Source organism: Chiloscyllium plagiosum, chromosome 31 (genome assembly GCF_004010195.1).
Source record: "Chiloscyllium plagiosum isolate BGI_BamShark_2017 chromosome 31, ASM401019v2, whole genome shotgun sequence".
NCBI lineage: Eukaryota > Metazoa > Chordata > Chondrichthyes > Orectolobiformes > Hemiscylliidae > Chiloscyllium > Chiloscyllium plagiosum.
Window position 1 is genome coordinate 13,738,860 of NC_057740.1, and position 18,970 is coordinate 13,757,829.

Genomic DNA, 18,970 nt, shown 5'->3' on the forward strand with positions numbered 1-18,970 from the left:
GTCCTGTTGTCTGTTCAGCAGGTTGGCTATTGTTTCTCTGGCTAGGGCTTTGTCAATAGAGGTGAACAGTGTCGTTACGTCGAATGAGACCATGGTTTCCTCCTTGTCTATGTGTGTATTTCTGATGATGTCCAAGAATTCCTGTGTTGATTGTATAGAGTGTCTGGATCCGCTGGTCAGGTGTTTCAGTTTCTGCTGTAGTTCTTTCGCCAGTTTGTGTGATGGTGTCCCTGGTAGTGATACTATGGGTCTGAGTGGGATGTCTGGTTTGTGCACTTTAGGTAGTCCATAGAATCTGGGGGTGTTGTTGCTTTCAGGTTTCATTCTTTGTAGGTCCGACCTGGTTATCTGTCCGTTTTTTTGTAGGTTCCTCAGTGTGTTGTTTATCCTATCGGTGAGCTGTGGGGTGGGGTCAAACTCCCTCTTTTGGTAGGTGTTGGTATCTGCAAGTAATTGTTGCGCTTTTTGGATGGAGTCTGCTTTGTCCAAGATGACCATCATTCTGCCTTTGTCTGCTGGTAGTATGATTATGTTCTTATTGTTTCTTAGTGATTTTAGTGATTCCTTCTCCTTGGTGTTTAGGTTATGTGTTTGTCTTTTCCTTGTTATCAGAGGTACGTTACTTTGTCTCACTGTTTGTTGTGTCTCTTCTGTCAGTGCATTGTTCCTGAGTGTGTATTCTAGTGCTGCTAGGAAGTCTGCTGTCTTGGCGTCCCTGTGGTTGTAGTTGAGTCCCTTGGCCAGTATTGTTCTAGCCAAAGGACTAGCCACACTACCATACATCAGGAGCATTTCCGAACTGACAGCCAGACTACTGCGACCACTAGGACTCATAACAGCACACAAACCAACAGCCACAATTCAATGTCAACTACTAATCATCCCCATTAGCAGCTATTCATTCCACCAGGCTGATGTTTATCCATTCCTTTGTCCTGCTGTTCTCTCTCTCTTTCTGGCACCATCTCCATCTATCGTTCACTCTCCCCAAGCTCATCTTCAGCTTATATACCAGCATTTTCCTAGCTACAATCAGTTCTGAAGAAGGGTTACTGTACCCAAAACATTAACTCTGCTTTCTCTCCATGGATATTGCCAGACCTACTGAGTTTTTCCAGCAATTTCTGCTTTTGTTACTGATTTCCAGCATCTACAGTTCTTTGGTTATTTTTAAACTGTGTCTACAACACTTCCTGACATTGTAATGAATAAAGACTTTCAGATAGTTTAAGGCTGTATTTCTCCTGTAGTTGAACTTCTTTGCTGACCATTCAAGTATGGTAGGCCTCATTAGCATGATGTTTTCCACTGCTGTTCATCGTGTCATGTTAATTATAATGGTTTAACAATCACTCAGTTATCAGGGATTAATAACTCTTTTAGTTCATTTATTTAAAACAGTAAAACACATTACAAGTAAGAAGCAGAGTTGCAGCAGCCAAATGATTTCAATGCTTACAAGCCCAAAGTAGTCCACCTAGTGACAGATTTGTAACACTGTATACAAAAAGCACATGGAGTCCTTAAAAGTGAACTGCTTTAAAAGCAAGGTACACATATAGCATTGACCAGTAAAATTTTGTTCTATCCTTGGTGCCATTTTCATTTCCTAGCATAGAGCTCAGGCATTCTATAACTCTTATTATTCATATTCAATAGTGAGATGTGGTCTTCCTTAAACAACCAAAACTGAAATCATATGGTTAATAGGATTAGGCTATTTATCACTAACATTGCTGAATTGTATACAGGAATTCACACAAAGCTCATCTTGGCAACAACCCATGGCTCTGGTTTCTACGGTATCATTGTTTTGACTGTCAGTCATCACATGCTTTGCTATGGAATCATCTGTCATCACAAAGTGCTCTGTCTAGTGGCCTGGTTGAGACCTGGTAGAATTTGCCAATTCAGAGCAATTTAATTAACAGCTGAGATTTATAATGAACCCGATATATAAAAGAGCCCTCTAGCCCTCTTATGATGCAGTGTTAGTGTCCTTACCCCTGGACCAAGAGGCCTGGGTTCAAGTCCAATCTGCTCAAGAGGCGTATAATAACATCTCTGAACAGGTTGATAAGAAAAGTTAGATTAAAGAACCCTATTTCTCAACTTTAGGTCCAAACATGTTCCTAATATCATATTATCAATAATATATCAAACACAATGTATAATTTTTAAGATTAGCCCCTTCAATTTTCTCTCATCACCTGAAGGTGAAAGATTGATCAAAGAAAGCTGCAATTAAGGAGAAAGATTTGGGGAAAATGATGAGATTACTTTACCTGAGGGATTAGTGGGTAAATGCACCACTTGGTGTAAGAAGTAATCAACCTCAAAGGCTCAAATAATCTCAGCTTCGCTGGTCCAATAATTAGGTACACAGTTGTTCTAGGTTAAAGTACAAAGGAATACAAATCTAGGGCCAATAAAGCTCGGGTCCTCACTGCCAATCACTATTGACTGGCCCTGCTGAAATGTAAATGTATATCAATGTTTGATGGGGATTCGCATCAGAGCTGCAGTCAGGGCTCAAGCAACCACGTCCCACCAAAAATGTGCAGTGAAGCTGTGAGAGGCAACACTTGGGTCAAGCATACCCAGTAAGGAACTACACTTCAGAAAGTGCGTTCCATTGAATCTCAGAGCTCATGAAACCATAATGTAATGAATCAATATCTTCAAGAGAAATGGGTGAGTAAATGAAGAAATGGTTGAAATATTATTAAAAAGAACTTAAAGCATTAATACAGAAATTAATTAATTGAATAGAAGGAAAGCAAAAAGAAAAATTGTCACTGTGAATTAATGATATGACATCAATTGGATTTCAATAATAAAGACTTTGAGATAGTTTAATCAATAAAATGATATCAGATCAACAGCAGGCACCCTCAGCAGTATAGGGCAACATAAAATTTATTAAAATATTGAGCAGGTTAACTGGTATCCAATCACAGAACAATCACAGCATAGAAAGAGGCCTGCTGTCTTGTGTCCAGGGCAGTTCTCGCAGAAGCATTACAACTAGTCCCACACCTTACACCTGCTTGCACTACATTCACAGACAGTGCAAACCAGATGCTAACTACTAACTGTGAAAAAGATTTTCTTCATGTTGCCTTTCAAACTTTTCCCAATCACTTTAAAACAGAGTTTTCCATTCCATCAAAAGGGATGGTTTCTCCTTATTTACTCTGTCGAGACCCCTCATGATTTTGAAACCTCCTATTAATCTTCTCTTCGCTAAGCGGAGTAATCCCAGTTTTGCAATCTCCCCAGATCATTATAATTCCTCAAATCTTGAACTATTCTCATATACACCAAGTCTTAAAGTCTCCTCATTCTTCCTAAAGTTGGAACACAATACTCCTCTTGTGGCTGAGCCAGCATTTTATAACAATTTATCTTCATATCTTTTCTTTTGTATTTCCTGCTTCTATTCATAAAAGCAGATTCCTTTTGCCTCTGTCAACCTACCTTGCACATTCAACAATTGTGCATGTACATCCTTCTGTTCTTGCACCTCCTGTAGAATTGTGTCGGGTTTCCTCTTTTCATTCTATCTACCAAAGTATGCCATTTCACATTTCTCTGTCTTAAATTTCATCTAACATGTACCTGTACATTCCACCTATTTCCTATGTACCTTTGACGTCTCCTCGCAGTTCACAATGCTTCCAGCAGTATAGTTTGAAAATTGCTTTGCTTTGAGGAATGAGACTGTATGAAGTACCTCAGAGTCAGGGAAAGAATAGTAGCTGGGTGCAGTTCCGACTTGGAAGGAATGTGAAGGACAGGGAAGGCTAGCTGGAGGAAGTACTTTGCAGAAGGAATGTGGGATGAATGATCCGTCCTTGGTAATGAGACAATTCATTCAGAAAAGGGAAAAAAAATGAACATAAAAAGTGCACACATTTTCAGCAGCATCCTTTCAATTGTATAAAATGCATCTCCATAAATGAATCTTCCCATAGCTGTCTCTGAAGCTATAGCTCTGTTGACCACAAAGGCCTCTTATCCTCAAAATCACACATACACTCTAACTCAATCACTGGTTCTTTTGTGGTGTCCAATCAGATAAATACACTTTACTGGTCCTTTTGGACCCAAATAAAATGAAGAAACTTAGCAAAAATGATCCGTGATCCACTGTCTAAAAATGAAATGTTCCACTAAAACTCAGTCAGCTCCTTGGTCTTTTGGCAGTTGAAATTGCAAAAGGAACTGTTAAGTTGATATAGATACTCTCATTATCGTCCCTAAGAATTCTACACCATGGTTTCATTTTCAAATCTTAAAGGCCACACTGTTCAAAAGAAGCCAAAAGACGTGAGATAAAATCTGCCCTCTTTACTGGGTCTGAAGGACACGGGTGGAATTGTTCTCTTGATCTGATTTGAAGCAAATTGTGAAAATATGATACAAAACTGTTGTCATGGATTAGGAGAACCCAGAGTGCAAGAGTGTGGGAAATGAGATGTGATTCCAACGGAACAGAAAACTACAATTCTCCCTTGAGAGTATGTTTGATACACTATATTAAGAATCTGTAAGAAGGAATTCCTGACCACATTTAATGCGGACCTAGTTGGGATGTGTATTACAAGCTTCAGTTATTGAATTGCAATTGGAATTTAATGAGGGAACCTGGTCATGTATAGCAGCATACGTAGCACAGTGGCCCACTGAGTTAATGAGTGTGTTTTTGACTGTGACCCTATGTCCCCACTAAAGAACTCAGTGGAGTGAGGGAGACCCCCCGATGCATTCTGAGTGTATTTCCAACAGTGACATTCACAACAAAGTATTATTTTCACAGATCGAACTTTCTTCCTATGTTTCAAAGCTTTTCGTCTTTGAAAGGAGTGGATGAGTTTGATGTGCCTCTAGATTAAATAAGCTCAAGGTATTTTCATTGAGATGCTTTCTGTGCATGTCTCTTTACTAATTGCATTAAATGCCACATTATAATGCTGGACAGTTCAGGCTAAGAATACCTGTTAAATGAATTAGTAGAAATAAAATTACACAAAAGCAAAGCTGATGAAATAGAACAGTGCTTAAGTTACACAAAGTTTAATCTTGCAACTTGAAGATAACACATTGTTCCAGAATCTTGTAGCTCTTTCTTAAATATTTTGAAATGAATTTATTAATGGTATTTCACTTTTAACACAATTTTGCCTGACTAATTCTGTATTGCTGCCATGACAAGGAATCATGTGGTTGATGACAGTGCATGGTAAAACCTAGGGCTCCTATCCTGTTTTACCCCTCCGTCTGTTCCATATTCCTTCAAAATGGACAGGACATCATTGAAAATTCCCTCATCTGAGCCTGCAACTGTTTTCTTGCTCAATAAAGTGATTGCTATTCTTACAGCCCAGCCTGGGTAAACTATATGAGTTTCCTTTCTTGTAAAGTGCATTAGTAAGCAAGATTGGGATGGGGTTTTGGACAATCCTCCAGTTTCATGCTCGTCACAACTTGCATTAATTGTTTTGTTTTTTAAAAAATATATAGAGAGTTATTTAATGGACTAAAATTAGATTTCCCAACTACTGCTGTGGGATTTGAACTCTTGTTTCAGGATCATTAATCCATACTGCCAGATTATTGCAGAATTAGAACAAAGAAAGAACAATGAAAATTATACCACAGGCCCTCTAAGCCTGCACTGATCCAGATCCTCTATCTAAACCTGTCACCTATTTTCTAAGGGTCTGTATCTCTTTGCTCCTTGCCTATTCATGTATCTGTCTAGATACACATTCCAGACACCCACCCATTTTCCACACATATCTTCCCTAAACTTCTCCCCTCTCACTTTGAACTTGTGACCCCTAGTAATTGAGTCCCCCACTCTTGAAAAAAGCTTCTTGTTTTTGTTACGACATGGGGGTAAACCCTCCTGCTTAATTTAAAGCAGCAATGCAGAAAAGATTTCTCCCGTGCAGTAATCTGTGAAAACTCAAGAGGCCAAGTTAAAGTAAGAGTAACAATTTTATTTCTTAAAGTATAACAGAGAATAATTAACTAACAACTATTTACAACTCCTTCCTCTAACCTATCTTTTACTTTTCCTTCTATAATACTAGTCTGATAAAACCCCCAATTAAGATTTACCAAAATTCAACTTGTCAAAAACCAGCTAGATGTCTAATCTTATTTTCTTCTTCTTAGGGATTTCTGCTTCACAGGTTATTGATCGATAAAGGTACCTTTAAGAGAGCTATTCTCTGGGCATCTGCAAATGCTGGTGGCTTGGCAGTTCTCCTCCCAACTGTTCAATTTTCCCCATCTTATACTCCCAAAGCATCGGATTGTGTCATTGGCTTTTAAGATTGTCAATTTACTCAATTCAAACTTGATTGGAGTTTTGTATTTTTGGGGGGTATAATTTAAACTGATTGGTCTAATGCAAATCTGTTTTGTCATTTCCAAGCAACCAGATACCCTAGCTAATGAACCATATGTTACATTATATCTTGTTCAGTACATTTGGTGCTGTCAGGTAGTTCTGCTAGCTTTTAACTCTCTTAAAGGTACTGTACATTCACATCTTCATAACATTTTCCATCCTGTCTATACCTCATGATTTTATAGACCTCAATCAGGTCTGCCCTCAACCTCTGTATTTCTAATGAAAATAATCCTAATCTACTTAACCTCTCTTCATAGCCTGTGCCCTCCATACCAGGCAACATCCTAGTGAACCTGCTGTGCACCCTCTCCAAAGCATCCACATCCTTTTGGTAATATGACGACCAGACTGTAAGCAGTATTCCAAATATGGCCAAACCAAAGTCTTATACAACTGTTATATGACCTGCAACTCTTGTACTCAATACCCTGTCCATGAAGGAAAGCATGCCGTATGCCTTATTGACCACTCTATTGACCTGTGTTGCCACCTTCAGGGAACACCCAGATCTCTCCGTACATCAATTTTCCCCAGGACTTTCCCATTTACTGTATAGTTCGCTCTTGAATTGGATTAGTATTCAATAACATTGTCACTATGTGATTATACTTTTAGCATTGCCAATCTTTCTGCTATCTCACACGTTACAATCAGCGTCCTGTCTCTAACGCATCTATACAAATGTAGAACCATTTAAAAAAACTATTTTCTAACCAACCCGCTCAAAGATATTATGACAACCCTCTGGAACAAGTGGTACTTGAAACCGGATCTCCTGACTCAGAGGTAGGCATGCTTCTACTGTGCCACAAAAAATGTAGATATTATGATATTTTCCACCCATCACTAAAGTAATTGGTTAATCTGCTTTAAACTAAGGAAGGTAGCTGAATACAGCAAACATACAGCATTTTAAAATATGAGCATGAAAAGATATCGGAAGCAAAATAGAGATTAGGTTCAGCTCTAGAATTCACCTCAGTCATTCATAAAAATGCACTGTTTCTTTAATGTGACAAGTGAAATTGACCAGTGGATGATTGACAACACAGGGGACAGGGTGGGTTGCTGCCTGGGCCAATCAGCTTGTCAGAGAGGCAGGCTTTGAAAAGATGGACTTAGTGCTTGCTCCTGCTTTTGGTCAGTGCAAAGTGGGAGTCAGGCAGGTTACAGTGATAATTTACTTCTAAAAAAGTGGTAAGTGCTGTTTTAACTCAGAATCACTTACGATTAACTAGAGCCTTAGTGCTCCAAGTCAGTGAAAAGGGCTTCTTATAAAAAAGACAATGGATCATTTTGAAACAAATCTCAGGAGTTTTTTAAAGCATTGGGAGATTTTTGTCTTTATATTTCTTTAGCCTATAAATTGAGATTTCTGATGTAATTTAATCAATATGTTAGAAAGTTGTAAATGCGAAATTCTCATTCTGAATTCTTGTTACGGGATAGATTGTCATATTTCACTTCTATGTTCTATATGTTTAATGGTGTTATTTGAGAGGAAAATCCTGCAGAAACACACAAGCTGGATGGAGAGAGGTAAGAAGAAATCTGATCTCTGGGAGAATTTAATGCCTTTAATGATCTATAAAATATTTAACAACCAACAGTTTTACCGAATTAACTCCACATCCCCCTTTTTATGTGGATATTTTCAAGTACTCAAACTAAATTAATCTAGTGGTGTACATAATTGGTGCAGAACAAATGTAATGTTTAAGGGGTTCTTCTTGGTGCACTATCCCTACCTCTGGGCCAGAACACCCAGGTTGAAGTTCCACCTGTTCTAGATTTGTGTTGTAACATGCCTGAACGGGTTGATTAATAAGGGCAATGTTGATTTTATGTATTTAGTGTGAATTAGTTCATTTGTATGTTCAATTAGATTTCTGTATTAGACCTAAAAACAGGGATATTGAAACAAATGATACTGAGACATGGGATCTTAATTGATGATTCGGACAACAAACACCATGTGATGCATATCTGACTGCAGTTCAACCTCCGGTCTAGACAGGGCTAGCTGTTCTCATTCAATATGGCAGTTGAGCTCTACGATTCATTCCGGTGTTCCTGAGGGTTAGGAAGGGGAATACAAAATAATTATTCTGGAGAATAAGTGTCAATGGTGGCACTCTGCCTCTGAGTCAACAGATTGCAATTTCATATCTTTCAGTCTAAAGACAAAAACCTAGGCTGACATTTCAGTGCAGTGCTGCACTGTCAATGGTTCTGTATTTCAAATGAGATGTTAAACCAAGTCCCTGTCTGTCTCCTCAGTGGCTATGAAAGATCCCATAATGCAATTTTTAAAAGTTATAGAGGCACTATCCTCCATGTCTTTCTGATAATACCCTATCCTTTTTGATTTGATTTGATTTATTACTGTCTCATGTACCTAGGTACAGTGAAAAGTTCTGTTTGGTGTACAGTTACAGGTAGATCATATCACACAAAGTGCATAGGGGTAATAGAACAAAATGAAGAACAGAGAGAAGGTATCCAGCGTGCAAGATGAACAAGTCTGAAAACAGCAGGGAAGGAGCTGTTTTTGAATCTATTCGAACATGTATACAAACTTTTATATCTTCTGCCCAATGAAAGAACATGGAAGAGAGTATAACTGGGGTGGGAAGGGTCTTTGATAATGTTGATCAATTTCTTTGAAACAAGGAATTATCTGACCATTATCACATTTGATGGGAGCTTGCTGTGAACTGTTGGCTCCGATATTATAATTGTGGCTGTTCTTCAAAAGGACTTTATTGGCTGTAAATTTCCTTGGAAAGGATGACATTATAAAAAAAAGATGCAAAGGAAATCTAAGTTTTTCTTTCTTTGAATCCAACCTTGTTGAAACCTGTTTCTGATCCCTGCCCAGGGCTGTCACTTGGGGGTTGCTCGAGACCATCTCCTCTCCTTCATGATGTAAAACTGCTGTCTGTCCATGTGGAAAATGGTTCTAGAGGGCAACCAGTGAAATTGTGCCGTATAAGAGTTGGCGCATTTTTGGAAAGGAAAACTAAGCACAGTTGGAATGTAAGACCAGCTAAATATTGTTTGTGAAGCATAAGTGAGCAATAAATGCAACTGACCACTGGAACAAAACTGGGTGCATTTTATTCCAGGGAATGGAATGTTTGGAGGTGGTTAGGGTAGGGGCAGTACAGGAGAACAATTCCTAATAATTCTGGATTTGATTGGCAAATGGGTTTTGGGAAGAGGGCACCACTTCTCAACCTCAGTACCTCAACCACTGGCAGTGATCTGGTAGCTCATGCTGACTAACCCGGGGTTCTAACTGTTACTGCATGACTTACAGTTGTCTCCTTTCATCCTCATCCTATTCTGAAGATAGAGCCTTGCTGAGGAGGATTAGAAATATGCTGAAATGAACCACCTGTCATTCAAGATTGGGCACTACTGCTGCATGATTATCTGGAATAATTGTGAAATGTGAAGTAGCAATACAAGGATAAGAAAGACCTAGGAACAAAGATAGAAATTGTGCAGATTTTCACTGAAGTTTCTCAGTAAGAGGTGAGATAGAGTTAATCCAACCTTCAAGGATCACCTCTGGGCTCAGTGAAATCACCTGCTACAAAAATAATGCAAGATGTGAAGATCTATAAAGCTAAGGAAGTGGTCAAGGGTAAGAAAACTAACTATTCAAAATAATCCAAAGAAGTGAAACAAGACTTTTGAGAAATAATTGGATGAGCTGGTGTAGAAATATAGCCTTTCAATGGAGTTTTGATATTCAGTAATTGACCTATACAAGCATTGTTAAGAAAGAAAATATAAGAATAATATTCAAATGAAAATTAACATTTATTCACATGAGGTAGGCATAACTGTCTCAACCAGCTTGCATTGTAAAATCCATAATTGCCCTTGAGGAGGTGGCACACAGCAGTATTATTGAACCACGGCGCCCGCAGTATTGCTCCAGGATTTTGACCCAATGATAGTAAAGTCCAAAGATGTGCAGGTTAGGTAGACTGGCCATGCTAAATTACCTATAGTGTTCAGCAATGTGTAGATTAAGTGCATTAGCCATGGGAAATGCAGAGTTACAGGGGATGGGTCTGGGGAGGGAGGTGCTCTTCAGAGGGTCAGTGTGGACTTGTTGAGCCAAATGGCTTGTTTCCAGACTGCAGATTCTATGGAAGGAATGATGACATACTTCCAGATCAGGATGGTGTATTGCTTGGAGGGCAATTGCAGGGTCCTCTCATGCATCAGCTGGGAGGGGAGCAGAAGTGACAAGTCTGAAACATGCTGTCGAAGAAGTGCTGGAAGTTCTATAGTTTAACTTGTCGATGGAAACATTGCTGCCACTGTGCATTGGTGGAGGGAAGGTGGTGGAAAATATGTCAATCCAATGAGATTCAAAAAGGACTGCAGATGCTGGAATCCAAGACAGACAAGCAAGACGCTGGAAAAACACAGTAAGCCAGGCAGCATCAGGAGGTGGAGAAGTCAACATTTTGGGTGTAGCCCTTCTTCAGGACTGAGGATGGTGTAAGGGGAGCTGCAGATAAAAGGGGTGGCAGGGGTGGTGAGGTAGGGAAATTGGTTCTCCAATTTCAAGTAACCTCCCTTCCCATCCTCCAACTCCCTTCCCAGTCCCTCCCCCTCCCTTCCATTCCACTGATCAACCATTCCTTCCAACTACCAACAGGATTCATTCCTCCCATTGACCAACCCACTATCTACCTACATCACCACCCTGCCCCGTCCCTCCTCCACACCCATCTCCCCCCTACCTTTATCTGCAGCTCCCCTTACACCCACCCCCAGCCCTGAAGAAGGGTTATACTCGAAACATTGACTTCTCCACCTTCTGAAGCTTTGGTCTGGGTCTCTGGATTGCTAGCCCTGTAATACTACTGCTATATCACTACCCCTCCCATCTATGTCCAGATTTTTGATGCAGCATGAAATCTGTTCTTCCAATTGTGTTGGTCACTTTTCTTTTATGCAATGTCCATATAGTTACTCCTAAAATTTCCTTTCAATCTTTCAACTTTTCTCTGCTTCCCTTTATCCATTCGTCACACTTTAACAAAATTGTGCCAATGTCCCAAGTGAAACCATCTGGCAGCCATATTCTTTCTAAACTGAAGATTGCTTTTCACATCTACTTAGGATTCTGTTCTCCGTTGCAGTCATGTGGCTTTTCATTGCATTGCCTTGATCCTTGCAAATCTTATCTTGTGTACACTTGGCAAATGTTTAGCAAATGCTTAGTATGCAATTTGGTATGCTTTATGTTTCTTGAATTTATTTTGCAATAAGAGCAAAAGATCAAAGAAACGCTGATCAGGGGACATTTGTAGAAAGAAAAGGCTAGTGTCCTAACCCAGTGATCTTTCCTCAGAATTCAGATTCAGCTAGGTTTTTCCGACAGCTTTTTAAGTCTTATTTCAGATTTCCAGCATCTGCTGTATTTACTCTTAATTTTTGTGAAACTGGTACTTTGCAATGCCTTCTCCTATTGAGACTGGAGGCCTGTAACCAGCGGATGCCACAAGGATCGGTGCTGGGTCCACGACTTTTCATTATTTATATAAATGATTTGGATGTGAACATAGGAGGTATAGTTAGTAAGTTTGCAGATGACACCAAAATTGGAGGTGTTGTGGATAGCGAAGAAGGTTACTTCAGAGTACAACAGGATTTTGATCAGATGGGCCAATGGGCTGAGGAGTGGCAGATGGAGTTTAATTTAGATAAATGCGAGGTGATGCATATTGGAAAAGCAAATCAGAACAGGACTTATACACTTAATGGTAAGGTCCTAGGGAGTGTTGATGAACAAAAAGCCCTTCAAGTGCAGGCTCATAGCTCCTTGAAAGTGGAGTCACAGGTAGATGGATAGTGAAGAAGGCATTTGGTATGCTTTCCTTTATTGGTCAGAGCACTGAGTACAGGAGTTGGGAGGTCATGTTGCAGATTTACAGGATTAGTTAGGCCACTTTTGGAAAATTGCATGCAATTCTGGTCTCCTTCCTATCAGAACGATGTTGTGAAACTTGAAAGGGTTCAGAAAAAGTTTACAAGGATGTTGTCAGGGTTGGAGGATTTGAGCTATAGGGAGAGGCTGAATAGGCTGGGGCTGTTTTCCCTGAAGTGTTGGAGGCTGAAGGGTAATCTTATAGTGGTTTACAAAATCATGAGGGGCATGGATAGGATAAATAGACAAAGTCTACTCCTTGGGGTGAGGGAATCCAGAACTAGAGGGCTTAGTTTTAGGGTGAGAGGTGAAAGATAAAAGGGACCTAAGGGGCAACTTTTTCACGCAGAGGGTTGTGCCTGTGTGGAATAATCTGCCAGGCAAAATAATGGAGGCTAGTATAATTGAGCATTTAATGAATAGGAAGGGGTTAGAGCAATATGGACCAAGTGCTGGCAGGTGGAACTAGATTAGATTGGGATATCTGGTCGGCCTGGACATGTGGGACCAAAGGGTCTATTTCCGTGCTGTACTTCTCTATGACTCTGTGACTGTGCTCTTCCAGTGTCCTGCATGTCAGTCTAGTGAACAGTTGTTTGGATGTTGCTTGAGCTGCACTTATCTAAGGAAATGTAGTATAATCCATTGCAATCATGACTTGTTGCACGCAGATGATGGACAGGCTTTAAAAGGTTAGGACAAGAGATGCTTGCCACAGAATTCCCAGCTTCTGACCTGTTCTTGTGGTGACAGTATTTGTGGCTGATCCAGTTCAGTTTCTATTTTTGAAGTAGAACACTTGAAAGTCTTGCATTATTAACCAAGTTTTAAGTAAACATACTCATTGACATAGTGCTTATTTCCATGGTGTTTTTCTGAGAAGTAATAACCTATTTAATGTTGTGGTATCAATACCATCCACAATACTTGTATCAATGGGCAGATTTTTTCCAGTTCCTTTAGCAGGGCAGTATGGTTTTTGTATCACGTTTAAATGAGCATTAAATCACGATATGATTGTAAAGAGCGGATTCTGAGGATTTGAGTACATTGCCATACATTCAATAGGAGCTCTCACCAGCTGTGGCAGAACGGAATATTAAAATAGAAATAATACTAAAGAGATCCCAGCAAGGGCAGGACCCTACACTTTATGTTAGTGGGATTCTTAACACGCAGCAGGCCATCAACTCTGCATATTAAAGCTAATGGCTGGAATATTACCACCTCCCCAAAAGACTTACCTGTATTTCTTTAGAACTGCATCACATTTGGAACATATTTCACATTTAATTAACTTGTTTTGAAGTATATTCTTCCATAGAGGGTACGGTCATTTTGTGCATAAATCCCATACACTATAATAATAACATTGTTTTGGCTGGTATTGATCAAAGAAATAATTAGAATTGCATTCTGTTTAAGCTTGACTTTTTAAAATGCTGGTGACTAAAATTATTGTTTGTTGTCTGCTTTATGTTTCAGCTTTGCAAAGATAAAGAAGTCCTGTTGTGGAATTTATCTCAGATATACTTCATTTCACAGAGCTCAGATTGGGAAAAGCATCAATTGAAATCATTTCTTCACAATTTGATATTTGGAGTTTTCCAAATCTTGTTTTCAGTGTCACGATGATATGGAAATGTAAACAGTTTCTACAGGAGTGCTTTCTAATTCTGCTATTGACTGTTTTTGTCCTGGAGTCTTGGTGCCAAGAAGGGTCTCCTAACAAACAACTGGGACCATTTTCCTGTGAAAAGCCAACATTTTACATGGAATGGAAACTTACCCTCATCTGGTGCTTATAAAGCAAAGAGTTCAGAGCTGGAGGTATTTACAGAATCCCTTTACGATGTGAACTGTACAGCTATTTTACAAGGGGATGTCAGGGAGATCGAGAGAAGTCAACTACTGAAGGTGCAAACGAAGTCAGAAATTCTGAATGATTCCTATTATACTGAAGCCACACAGAACTGTGAGAATTTCATAAGGAGCAGAAAGTACATCATGTTTGCTCTCAGTAAGGAAGAGGAGCAAATTCCAATTGCTTACTCTGTTATCGTTCATCAAAGAACTGACCAGTTTGAAAGACTTTTGAGGACAATTTTGAGGACACCCCAGAATATTTACTGTATACATATTGATAACAAATCATCTCTTGATTTCAAAATTGCAGTTCACAACATTGCATCCTGTTTCCTAAATGTTTTTATTGCAGGGAAGTAAGAGAATCTTGTTTATGGCTCCTGGTCGAGAGTCCAGGCAGACCTCAACTGCATGGAGGAATTGTTGGCAAGGCATTTAAGCTGGAAGTATTTCATCAATCTGTCTGGTATGGACTTTCCCATCAAAACCAACTCTGAGATCATCCATCAGCTACAGCATTTAGAAGGAGGCAGCAGTTTAGAGACTGAAGTAGCTACAGGGAGGAAACAGTTACATTGGAAATATAGCTTCAGAGTGGTCAATAGGAAAATGGTTAAGACGAACATCGTTAAGAAAACAATATCTAATGTGGCCTCCATATTCTCAGGTAGTGCCCACATGGTGGTCAGTAGACAATTTGTTGAACATATCCTTAAGGACCCAAAAGCAAAGCAACTTTTTGAATGGTCAAAGGACACTTATAACCCTGATGAGTTCATCTGGGCCACTCTACAGCGGATGCCTGGTGTTCCTGGCTCTAAACCTTCACATCCTAAGTATGATGTGAGTGATATGAGGTCTGTGGCCAGGCTAGTTAAGTGGAAATACTTAGAGGGTGATGTAACAAAAGGAAAAGCCTATCCTTTGTGCACTGGTTTCCATCGCAGGTCCATCTGTATTTATGGAGCTGGAGATCTCAACTGGATTCTTCAACAACACCATCTGTTTGCCAATAAATTTGACACTGACGTGGATCCCATTGCACTTCAGTGCCTTGAGCAGTACCTACAGCAGAAAACCATGGTTGGCTGTGGCACATAAGGCCTGTCAAGCATCTTCTTATCATGAGTCAGTACAGTTTACTTTGTACTACCAACTACCTCAATTACTCTTAAATTGCAAGGATCTAATTAGAACAGATTAGTGCCCTTCCCTCAACGTCCGAGCACCTAAAATACCTGTTGAAACAAACAATTGTGGTACAAAAGGAATCCCCTGGAATAGGAAAGGTTTAGACACAGACCATGCCACCAAAACTATAGAGTTGGATAGAGCTCTCAAGGATTGTGGAAGCAAGGGTTATGGAGATAAGGCAGGAACAGGATACTGATTAAGGATGATCAGCCATGATCATATTGAATGGTGGTGCAGGCTCGAAGGGCAGAATGGCCTACTCCTGCACCTGTTGTCTATTGTCAATGAGCTACTAATCAGTTTTAAATCCCTGATATGCTGCTGAACGACTGATGCCCCTTAATACAGACACAGAAGTACAGCATGGAAACAGACCATTTGGTCCAACCCAACATGCTTACCAGATATCCTAACCTAATCTAGTCCTATTTTCCAGCACACTCACCCTCTGGGTGAAAATGTTGCCCTTTAGGTCCCTCATATCTTTCTCCTCTCACCCTAAACCTATGCCCTCTAGTTCTGGACTCCCACACCCCAGAGAATACACTTTGTCTTTTTATCCTACCCATGCCCATCATGATTTTATAAACCTTTGTAAGGTCACCCTTCAGCCTCTGACACTCCGGGAAAACAGCCCCAGTCTATTCAGCCTCTCCCTATAGCTCAAATCCTCCAACACTGCAACACCCTTTTAAATCTTTTTGGAATCCTTTCAAGTTTCACAACATCCTTCTGATAGGAAGACGACCAGAATTGAATGCAATATTCCAAAAGTGGTCAAACCAATGTCCTTTACTACCGCAACATGACCTCCCAACCCCTGTACTCAATACTCTGACCAAGAAAGGAAAGAATACCAAACGCCTTCTTTACTATACTATCTATCTGCGACTCCACTTTCAAGGAGCTATGAACCTGCACTCAAAGGTGTCTACTCAAAATACTTCCCAGGACCTTACCATTAAATGTATAAATCCTGCTAAGATTTGCCTTCCCAAAATGCAGCTCTTTGCATTTAACTAAATTAAACTCTATCTGCCACTCCTCAGTCCATTGACCTGATCAAGATCCTGTTGTAATCTGAGGTAACTTTCTTCACTGTCCACTACACCTCCAATTTTAGTGTCACCTGCAAACTTATTAACTATACCTCTTATGCTCACATCAAATCATTTATAGAAATATTGAAAAATAGTGGACCCAGCACCGATCCTTGTGGTACTCCATTGGTCACAGGCCTCCAGTCTGAAAAAGAACCCTCCACCTCCACCCTCTGTCTTCTACCTTTGAGCCAGTTCTGTATCCAAATGGCTAGTTCTCCCTGTATTCCGTGAGATCTAACCAGTCTCCCATGGGGAACCTTGTCGAACGCCTTACTGAAGTCAATATAGATCGTGTAGATCATGTCTCTCTGCCCTCATCAAACCTCTGTTACTTCTTCAAAAACTCACAAGTTTGTAAGACATAATCTCCCACACACAAGTCCATGTTGGCTATCCCTAATCAGAGCTTCCCTTTCCAAGTATGTGTACATCCTGTCCCACAGGATTCCCTCCAACAACTTGCCCACCATCAATGTCAGGCTGACCATTCTGTAGTTCCCTGGCTTTTCCTTACCACCTTTCTTAAATAGTGGCACCACGTTAGTCAACCTCCAGTCTTCCAGCACCTCACCTGTGACTATTGATGATATAAATATCTCAGCAAGGCGTCCACATTCACTTCCCTAGCTTCCCACAGAGTACTAGTAGCTGAAAGAAAAATAAAGTTTGGCCAAGATTTGTTTAAACTCTCACTACAATTGGAGGAGACCTGTGTTTAATACAGTGCGTGTAAATGAACCAAGATTAAGGCTGTCTGAGCAGTACATAGTAACAGCCAAGCAGTAACTACCCAGTGTCACAACTGACACCTGATCACTCCATTATAAAAAGCATTAGGAGATGTCCAAATTTTTTCTTTGTAACTAGACCCATTTTGTCATAGCAAGGGAGCAATGTGAAGAATTCTGTCTATCAGTCCACCACTCTTAGTCATTGTATTCTAACTATATTCAGAAGGAATTATAATTTTAAAAATGGGAATTATACATCATTAAGTCATCATCCTAATAAATGTGTTGGAATCAATTATCATCAAGAGACAATCATCTGTACAACAATGCCCTCTAATAGCAGTCAGCCTACAATCAGAATTAGAAGATCCTGCCTGATCCTGACAGAGGTAGCATCCCAAGTTGACTGCAGAAATCCTTATGATGTGTACTAAAAGCACCAGGGACCTGGGTTTGATGGCAGCCTCAGGGGACAGTGTATGTGGAGTTTATACATTCTCCCCATGTTATGCTCTGGTTTCCCCCTTTACTCCAAAGATGTGCAGGTTAGGAGGATTGGCTTTGCTAAATTGCCCTGTAGTATCCTGAAGGTTCGGGGGGGGCAGCAGGGAATGTGCAGGCTAGGTGGGTTAGCTATGATAAATGCAGGGTTATGGGGATAAGGTAGAAGTCAGGGTCTGGATGGGATGCTTTTCAAAAGGATCAAGTCAAAAAGCCTCTTTCCGCACTGAAGGAATTCTATGAATACTTTAATAGGTAGAGTGAGTCTTTTAGACCAATTGAGCCTCTTAAATGAAGAATTATCTTGAGATTTAAAATTAATTACTTGCAGCATATATTCACTCCATTCATCAGTTCAGAGGTTGGATTCTAGAGATTTGGCCACTGGGGAAACATACCTTGGTAGTTTTGCATGTAACTTCAGCACTGCTTTGGATAACAGCAGGTATTATAAATCCAACATGGGAGGTAAAGGAGAAAATATTTTTATTTTTTGATAACTGAACTGAAATGGAATATACAGGAGGAGAAAAATAAATATTACAGTGTACCATGAAATAAGGACACACAAGTCTACTATGTAAATAATTGGGAATGGTAGATTAACAGAATTACTTTTGAACTAAGATACAATTTAGAACAGAAATGACTTTTTTTGTAACTAATGCTACTTATTTTGATAATTATAAATGTATTTACTATTTATTAGTGCTGATATGATTCTAATCATAAAAAATAAATTTTGTTCACTCATCATGATTCTTGAAAAATAAGGGCCAATTTATTTCTCCAGTAGCTCATGTAAATCATCTTGAGGGATTAGCAAATGTAATGCAAACTTGTTGACGTAGGCTGTTTGTGGGTTAAATTTAAGTGCCATTTATTCCAAATAGGAACTGAGTCATGGATTACCGTTGTAATGAACAAACTTGTGTATTTTTATGGTGACTTTAACAAAATTTCTTACATCACTTCACAGGAACATTATAAAACAAAACTGGACTCAAGGGCCACATAGGAGGCATTAGAGCAGACGGAGAGAAGCTTGACGAGAGGAGGTTTTAAGGAGTTGAAAGAGGATCTGATTACAAAAACTAGACAGATAAAGGCAAGGAGGGATTGGAAAATTAGATTGGGAATTCTAAAATTGAGGCATTGGTTAGCTGGGGCCAATGCAGGAAGCACGGAG

The 18,970-nt window shown here is 39.7% G+C and overlaps 1 pseudogene; it reads left to right on the plus strand.

The window, feature by feature from the left end:
• LOC122565548 overlaps nt 1–15,646 on the plus strand; it is a 36,616-nt pseudogene extending 20,970 nt beyond the window's left edge.
• Nucleotides 15,647–18,970: the final 3,324 nt, after the last annotated feature.